Raw genomic sequence first — 9,945 nt, 5'->3', positions numbered from 1 at the left:
AACTTCATTATCTTTCGATTCCATTTCCCTACAAACATTTCGAAGTGTATATATACATATGTATGCACACACAAACACACACACATGTTCCTATATATCTTAAATTAATATACATTCTTTCCTTTTTATATGGTATGCAAACACCCTGCTAATCAGATGGATTTAATGGATTAAAAGATACAATGAAAGGTAGATGCATTTCATTCATTGTTATGTACTAGAAATTCCTAAGACTGGCATATCAACTATTCAAGTCTGAGGCATGTCTATTAAAATATTATCCTTGCCTTTTAAATGTATACATTTATCTCAGAATTAAAAAATAATAATCTGTTAGAAACTAAATGTTAGAATCAGAGGTGCCCAAGAGGCAAGATGAGAGACACAGCAGTGGGAGAGAGGTTTATTGGAGGACACCTGCGAGGGGTCTCTGACCTGAGTCAAAAGACCCTTTCTGTACAGATCAGCAGGTTTTTAGAGGATTAGTCAAGGGGGTTCCTTTGTGGGCAGGGATATTTGAGTAGTCTGTGGGTGGAGCATTACTGAAAAATATTTTCTGTGTCTGTGCTGCCTGAGCAAGAGATCACTGAACAGGATGTTTCTGCAGGCGGGGATTTTCTGATTAGACATTATCCTTCATAATCATGCATATCTAAGTTCACAACTGGGAATATTTTTGTATCCTCTTGTTTCCCATAAATTGTGGGATCCAGCCCCACAGTCGAATATGTCCTTAGGAGCTACCTGTGCAATTAAGGAAATATAGACAGTGAGGAACGGGGTGTCATCGCCCAGTGTCCAAAGAAGAGCCTGGAGTTTATATTAGTAAGATTTTATAATAACGTGGCTTTCAAGCCTCTTGTTAGTACATACAACAAAATGGGCAATGTGCACATGGTCCTTAAATATCCCAAGCCCTCTTAGTGGAACACTTCAGAGGGAGGGTCTGGCAGTTCACTAAACTAATGGTGTCAATCACTCTTTAAGAATGAGAGACAACGGCAGCAGATACTTTTAAAGATAAGCATCTTTGTGTGTGAGCAGACAGGATTTTGCAGGAGATAATTTACTATTTTATGGGGGCTATGTGAAGGACTTGTTGCCTGGACAAAAAGGTACATCTGGCATGTACCAGGTGTCTGGAGACTTGGGAGGCCTTCCTCTAAATGCTAGTGCACTGTTATGAGAGTAAGAGAACATGTCATTTGTACCTTCTTTCAGGTCCTCAGTTTCCCATACTAAGTCATTGTCTGGAATGCACTAAATGATACAATAGGCTAAATCAAGAATTAATAGAATAAAGGTACAACCTAAATTTCCTGATAATTATTTTAAATATAAAAAAATATAAAATCTTTGAAATGTTTATAATGTTCAAATTTTTATGACAGTTAATAAAGATTCATTAAGGAAATTAGAAACTATTTATAGCTCAAGTAATATGTGATCATGCTAAATGATCCTTTAAATTTTATTTTTATTTTATAAAAAAAATTAAGACGAGCATGTTTGAAAAATAGTTGAGCAAATGATCAACTTTAGAACCTATGATCTCAGGGGGAAAGAAGCAATATAATTTATTTCAACACAGAAAAAGAGACAAAAGTTTAACGCAAGAGCTTCACAAAAGTTGAAAGTGAAATAATCTCTGAAGTAAAAATGACAGGTTACCAGATTTGTGACAAGGGGATTGTCTTCCCAGTGCCTGAAAAAGGCCACATCAATGCAAGGGTTGGAAAGGCAAAACAATCAGACATTGTGGGAAGATCCAAAGTGAATATGTTCAGACCCAAGCCCCCTAGGCCCTGGAAGGAGGTCCACTTGGGTGCACAGACTAGGTCCAGCCACATGACATGACACAGGTGGGCCTAAACTCAACCAATAGGATTAGCCAATACCTTCAACCAGGCCTCCCTAGTCAGAGGGGTTAAATACACAGGCAATAGGAAGGCCAAGAGTCTTTTACTCTGCTCTTGCTCAGGTGCATGCTATAGGTAGAGGGTGGGAGTCTCTTCCACATGTGTAGTCTGAGGGTGCTCTGGGGCCCTGTGCCCCCACTTGGCCTACGGGATTCCCCAGTTCTGCATTTGTGGGTTTCACACTCCTGCTTCAGTGTTCTTCCCATGTGATTTTTCGTGCCCAGTTGCGAACCCCCACACACACCCCACCCTTACAAGACTTCTGTTTGGCCTGGCATACTTTCTAGAAATAGCATGTACCTTTTTGAGACTGTAATACCTGAAACTTTCCCTTTCCTTCATAAAAGCTCACTTGAATTACAAAAGTGCTTCTGCTGCATGAATTCTTTCAGCGCCATAATGCAAAGGATTGAGGTACCCCAATCCAGGAACCTAACAAAAAGATCTCATTGGCAAATGGAAATGAGATATTATGATTTTAACTCACAATGACAAATTAATGAGAATGAATGAGGACAGCTCCTAAACTCACCCTACAGACCTATATACTTGACTGTTTTCAAGAAATTAAAAAACAACAGCAACTCACTGCCACGAGTTACAAGAGTAGAAAATCAGTCTTTCTCTGCAGAAATGCTGGTAGTTTTGAACTGCCTACCATTCAGATTGCAGCTCAACATATAACCACACCAGGGCTCTCATAGCCTAAAAGTTATCTTTAAATAAAGCCAAATTCCAAAACCCATGGCTATCAAGTCATTTTGAAAGGTAGGAATATTAGGAATAGAGGGGATTGCCCCCACCGAATGCCTACCCTAAACAAAAATTAGATGAACAAGCCACAATAAAGGGGTTTGAACGAAATCAGGCACACTTTAGAAACCTATCAAGCAATCCAAAGCTGGGGATGCTCAGACCAAGGCCACCCAGACACAGGTGAACCTGTGCACACTCCAGGCACCAGCAACATTATGTCACACATGTGCCTGAACTCAGCCTTCAAGATGGGCCAACCACGCCCCCTCCCCAAGTGGGGATGGGAGGGGCTAACTCGCACAGACTGAGGGCAGGTCTTGTGCACGCCACGCACCTGCCTGCCACGCACCTGCCCGCGCCCTCTCCCTTTTTCGGTTCTCCTTGCATTTTTGGTTCAGGCATTCTTTTGGCTCAGCAGCCTCCACTTTCTGGCTAATTTCCACGTGGTTTTGCAAAGCGAAAATTTTTCGTCGTGAACTTTCCCACGGGCCCTGCTACGCAGCCTTGCACGCTTCCAGAGATAGCGTGTCCTAGCTGAGACTGTAGTACTCACAACTTCCCTTTCCCTCCTCAAAGTTACCTGGGTTTACAACAGTGCTTCTTCCACATGACTTCTTTCAGCGTTGGGCAGCAAGACTGGGGAAAACCATTCCAGAAACCTAATAATTTCAGCCTCATCGAGACCTTCGATAGCGTTTCCCAGGCTTCATAAATCTTAACTGAAGCCGAACTAATCTTGCAATCCGACTCTTACCTACAGTACGACAAGGCTTTCTCAGCAGTACAGTGAACTGCTAAATCAACGACTCTGCTCTTCAATTGATCTCATCGAAGAGGAAATTGCAATTTCACGAGTCGTTGGTTTTACCATGAATGTAAGGACTTGAACGTCATATTCATGGGAAATGTATGTCATACCAGTCCAACATATGACGTCAAAGTTGGGATTTAGTTTGCTGGTCATCAGAGGACCTGCTTCTCCTAAAAACTTCCATTCCTCTATCCATTGTTACTTATTTTCTTTCATGATTTCATCCACAGTGTTTACAGTACCAGATCTCTTGTTAAATGCTGAAAATGCAAAATTGAATATAAAATGCCACTCTTATTGGAAGAGTACTCAGTTAAGTGTAGATGATTCTTCTGAGATACAAATTATAAATATATTCATACAGGTGAATTCACTATTTCATAAACAATATCCAATCTAACTTGCTTCACAGGAGTGATTTTTAATATTCACTCTTGGAGATTTTTAGATTTAAATTGGTAGTTATGCTTATTGAAAGTACATTTATAAATAATTAACTTAAGAAAATTAATAAGCTAATCACATTTTTTCAATAATTGTTTTCTCCTCCTTTGATATTCTAATTAAAACAATCTATAGTTAGAATAAAATGAAAAATTATGGCAGGTTGTTTGATTTCACAAGTTTTTTTGAAAATTTCACGTGGCAATTGCAGTGTTATTGTAGGGCCATAAAATTCCCTAGAATGCATGAATTATAACAATTAGTTCTAACAGGTGTAGCAGAAGGAGATGCATGGTGTAGTTGAGAAATAATTTATACTGGATGACTAAAAGTTTCCCGGATCAGACAAACAGGTTCTGTGATTACATAACGAGTTTTATAAAATAAGTTGAAAATAAAAATCGTCATTTATGGAAATTTTCCTTTACATAAAACGTTTAAAATGTTCACAATTTTAAAACACGTTTTCCTGATGAGTACCCTTATTTATATTTTATATGTGTATGAAAATATGAAGTAAAATAAATATATTTTATTGTTTCTTTAATGTCAAAGATTCTTTCTTCTCTTGGTACATACTCTATTTGCTGCATGTGCGTGATGCAGCTGATTTTGGCTTACGGTTTTCTAATCTTTAGGACAGCGGATCACTAGGTCTTCTGTTTGAACTTTCAGTATTTTAGTAGCAGTCTAGTACCACCAGGGATACTTCTAGGATATTTCTTTAAAGCACTGACCCCTTTTAACTGGCCCCATCCTTTGGTGTGACAAAGAAGCTGGAAGAACCGAGTTGGAGAAATGCTGGATAAAGCTCAGGCAAAGCCTGACCCCATATAATAGACCTTCATTGTGGAGAAGACTCTAGGTTTACTTCATAGTGACTACTATTTCTGTGGCCCTGCTGTACCCTGAAAGGATCTTTCTTGGAGTTTCTTTGTGAGAATCAAGGATTATATGAGTGACCTTCCTGAAGATTTAGCCCCCAACAGTTTATCAGACTCAAATTCATTAAGATTGCCATCTCAGCATTTTCTTCCTACCAGTTTATATCTCTAGAGCTTTCTGAGTGATCCCCGGTAGAGTAATGGTTACATGTTGAGCTGCTAAGCAGGAGGTCAGTAGTTCAAAACCACTAGGTGTTCCACTGGAGAAAGAAGCGGCTTTCTATTCCAGTAAAGAAAACCAACAGGGACAATTCTTCCCTGAGTTGAGATGAGTTGAGATGAGCCAAAATCAACTAGAAGGCAGTGAGGTGTTTAAGGAGAGTTTTCAGAAAGCTCCAGTTAGCTCATCTACATTGTAGTTCTGCATCCATATTGTAGCATAGATGAAGACTTTACTTTTTCTACCGGCTGAGTGGTATTTAACTCTCTCTCTCAGGATATTGTGGTATCAGGTTTCTGATGGGTCTAAGAGAAGTTGTTGATTTTTCAGTTTGTCATTTTTTCTTATATTGTAAAGATGAAAATGATTCACCACACACAAATTTTATTATTTTTTTATCAAGTATATATGATTGGCATAATGGTTATGATATTGGGCTGTTAACTGCAGAGTTAGCAGTTCAAATCCACCAGCTGCTCCTTAGGAGAAAGACAGAACTTTCTACTCCAGTAGAGTTACAGTCTTGAAAACTCAAAGGGGCAGTTCTACCCTGTCCTATACAGTCACATAAACTCCATGTCAGTGCATTTGTCTTCAGTTATGAAGTGGATGATTTTCTAACTGTCTTTCTATATGACATTTTTATCATCCATTTTTCAGAAATAGCTATCCATTCTTTGCACTTTCTAATTTTATTTACTTACTTATCATTCACTTATTTAAGTACAGATCTAAAGATCATTGTCATGCTCCACCAACCAAGTGCAGCCAAGTGGGCATAACTATGTACAAAAGAGATAGAAAGGCGCACTGTTAGCTGCACAGACAAGGAGTAACACAAGGCCTGTGAAAAGATATTGTGTGCATAAAGAGGATTCTTCTGCCACCTCAGATGTTTTCTTAAGATCCTATCATTTCAGTACCCCAAATCAATATTTGTTCTAATTTTTCCACCATAGAGAACATTTTGAATTTTTAAAAAATTCATCTAAATGGAATAATACTTTATATAGAAATTGATAATCAATTAATTTTACTCAATAGAATATTAATAAGGCTGTTGAATATATAAAATTTATTTGTAGCATTTTGTATTTGAATAGTGTTTTATGGTATAATAATAATATTTTGTTATTCATTCTCTTGTTGATAGACATATGGATTATTTTACATTTAGCAAGCTATGAATAGAGATCTTGCTAGGAATACTTCAACTACACGGAGAAAAGATCTGGTGATCCGCTCCAATTACAGTCTAGTAAGTACCATGGAGCAGTTCCACCTTGTCACACGGGTAGATTGAGATTTAGAGTAGACCCTATAGCATCTAACACCAGCTCCAATAACAATCTTTACGAAAGCAGCTTGCCAGATCTTTCTTCTATAGAGCTATTGGGTGGCATTGAACCATCACCCTCTTTCAATCATCAGGTAAGTCTTACCCCTGTGCTGTAGGGATTTATGTTTGTTTCACTTTATTTGGTTTGTTTTTGTAGATTTCTAAGTGGTTTACATATTGGGCTGCTAACCACTGGCCACTCAAGGGGTTTTTACACAGACTTTATGCTCACCTACAGGTTTATAGACTGGAAATCCAAGGGAATAATTCCACTCTATCCTATAGGGTCACTATGAGTCATAGTTGACGCAAGGGCTTCCATGGCAGGACGGACTCTGGGAAACTCACACAGGCAGTTCTACCCTAGCCTATTTAGTCTCTATGAGTTGGCATCCACTCGATGACAGTGCATTTGATTTTAGTTTTGAAATGGATGATTTTCTAACTCTATCATTCTTGAGTGAGTTAGATTATCGGGTAGAAAACATTTGTTTTCTTCATTGACACTTGCTGATAATTTGGATCATGGAATAGTGTTGAATTCCGTCAAGTATTTTTCTACATCTGTTGAAATGATTATGTTACCTCTTATTTTTAGTGGATTGCAATGCTAGATTTTTTAAAATTAAAACAATCTTACATCTATTTTGGATAAAATACTTAAATATGAAGTATAAATTAATTTATATATTCTGGATTTGATATGTAAACTTCTCAAGGGTTTTCATATTTATATTTTTGTACACATATTTACTCTATGATTTTTGTTTGTTTTGATGGCATCATAAGGAATTAGAAAGTGTTCCCTCCTTTATTTTAAGCAATCATTTTTGTAGGATGTTATTTATATTTATATATATATTTTTTTATGTTAAAAAAGAATACCAGGAGCATGAGTTAATACTCCACCAATGGCCTCTGCAGTTACACAGGCATTCCCAGTGTGTCCTTGGGCCCACTTGAATTATACCTTTGACCACAGACACAGCCTTACTCCTCAAAGTAACATCCTTGCTTTCCAACACTTTTAAACCAATGCAATGCATCCTACAATCCCTTGACTACTGCTTCCTTGACAATTGATTGTGGATCCAAGCAAGGTGAAATTTTTGACAACTAAAATCTTTAATAAAGTTTTTTTTTTTTTTAACTAATCGAATCCGTGGTATTTTCAATTGCCTCGTATGCATGTGACAGTTGAACATTGACTAAGGAAGTCTGAGAAAGAACGAATGCATTTGAATTGTGGTGCTGCCGAAGTGTATTGAAAGTATTATGGACTGCCAAAGATCAACAACTCTTTTTGGAAGAAGGACAACCAGAGTGCTCCGTAGAAGCGAGGATGTTGAGACTTCATCTCATGTACTTTGGACATGTCAGGAAAGATCAGTCCCTGGAGGAGGACATTATATTAGGGAAAGTAGTGGAGCAGTGACCAAGAGGAAGACAAGGTGGACAAAGTGGCTCCATCGATGAGCTCATAGAACAGCTATGAGAATGGCACAGGACCACGAAGTATTTCATTCTTTTATACATCGGGTCACTGTGAGTTGAAACTGACCTGATGGCACCTAACAGCAATAACAACAACAACAACCCCAGATTTCCACACACAGCAGAATGCAGAGGCATTGTGAATGCTTCCTGCGGTCTCTCTTGATCTGAGTTTCAAGCATGCTAGCATCCTAGCTCCCCAGAGTGACACCAGCAGCAGAAACTTCTGTCCTGCCCCACTGTCTGCTGGAGGAAGCTGTGTTTTTCATATTGGTCTGTAAGTCACTAAATCCAATAAGATAATGTCTTTCAGATTGGCTCCAGGTCAGTTTTTGGTTTGTCAGCCTCTAACCATAGGCAGTCTCTGTCATCGATAATGGGTGGAAAGCTCTCTGACCTCCTCTGGCTTCCCTATTGCCTTGAAATAGGCATCAGCCATGCCTCCACCCTCCATCCTTCTTTACCTAACTCTTCCAACACTAAGCATTCCTTCCAGTGCACTCTACTTCTTTGCTGAGTTTGATACTTCATTGCAATGGCCACATAGCATGTACAGAAAATACTCACAATGAAGGAAGTTTATTATGAAAGTTAATAGGTTAATATAAGTCAGGATCAGAAAACTAAGGATATAGTCATTGGTCCACAGAAACAGCTCTCTTCAGACAGCAGGTAAGTTTCTCTCCAGGCTCAGACTCACAGCCACATGATCCCTTGGTATGTGCTTTAATGGGCCAGAAGGCCTGCCCACTGCTCTGTCTCATAGATCTATAGTTCTAGCATGGCTCATCTGTTCTGTCTCATGGTCTCCTTGTCCCTTTGGTTTGTCCCATGGTCTCTGTGCCCCAATCCCTGGTGCCCCTCATCTTGCCCTCCACCACTTTAGAAAGAGTTCTTGAATGTGCTCTTCTTCCAATGGTTCTGGGATTTTTTTTCTGCTTCTGAAATGGCTTTTCTACACAGAGGAGTGAATTTGAGGCAGGGCTTGTCTCTCAGCAGATTGCATCTCCAAGTAAACAAAGAGTATGGCTTGATACACATCCTCTACCACAGTCCAAGCTTAATCCCACCATAATCCTGTCCATTAGCCTAGCAGAAAACTTGCTCCAAAATGGTGTTGCAACCATAGACATAGAGGCTAGAAGTGTCTAGAGAAACAAAACCAAGGTCATTCATATATGAAAAAGAAAACTTGATATCAAGTAGTAATTTCATATCAAAAACGGTGTCCCAGCTTAGTCCAAGTCAAATCCTGGGATCCAATGCTAGCCAGAGCCCTTTACAGACTCACATAACTTCAAGGTGGTGATGCAGAAAGATGATGTAAAATCAGGTCAATCACAGGCCGGGGTTGCAGAGTCAAATGGATCCAAGGTCAGTGGAAACATGGCAGGGCACTAACAGTGCCCAGTGTGCAGACCACACGGAGCTGCACCTAGAAGCAGACCCGGTATCCAAGCAAACAGAGAGGGTGAAGCTAGGGATATATATACAGAGAGAGAGATTTCCAGTGTCTGTCTTACAAAAAGGCCACAACCCCCAGAGACCTCCTCAGACTGTGACCTGATTGATAAGTTGGACTTCACTCTGTACTCTTACCCAAGTAAAAGTTGACATAAAATCTCATGCCATGGGGATAATGGGAAAAGGGAGTATGGCTAGAAGGGACATATTTACTAATTGGTGACATCTCACATCCACTTTGGGGCTTGAGTCCACACACTAATCCACCTGGATCTGATGTTTCTTCAAACTAATAATAATTTAAAAAATAAATAAAATAATAAAAAATAAAACATCAAAATAAAAGTTAATGTCTTTTTAAAATAAATACAAAAATATTTATTTTGTTTTAATTTCACTATTTAGCTTCTACTATTTAAAAATTTTTCTAGCCATCTTTTTCCTTATGTTGCTCATTTTTTCATGTTTTATTTAGAGATTACTATATGATGTTTAATTTATCATTGAGTACTAGAACTTTTATTGTTTTAAGTAAAATGAAAAGATTGCACATCTACATACAGTGAACCCTCGTTTATCACGGTTAATTGGTTCTAGACCCTACCGTGATAAAT

The sequence above is a fragment of the Echinops telfairi genome, unplaced genomic scaffold, assembly GCF_000313985.2.
Source record: "Echinops telfairi isolate 266 unplaced genomic scaffold, ASM31398v2 ScPeMD7_2;HRSCAF=8, whole genome shotgun sequence".
NCBI lineage: Eukaryota > Metazoa > Chordata > Mammalia > Afrosoricida > Tenrecidae > Echinops > Echinops telfairi.
The sequence above is the reverse complement of the archived record's forward strand: the minus strand, read 5'-3'. Positions refer to the sequence as shown.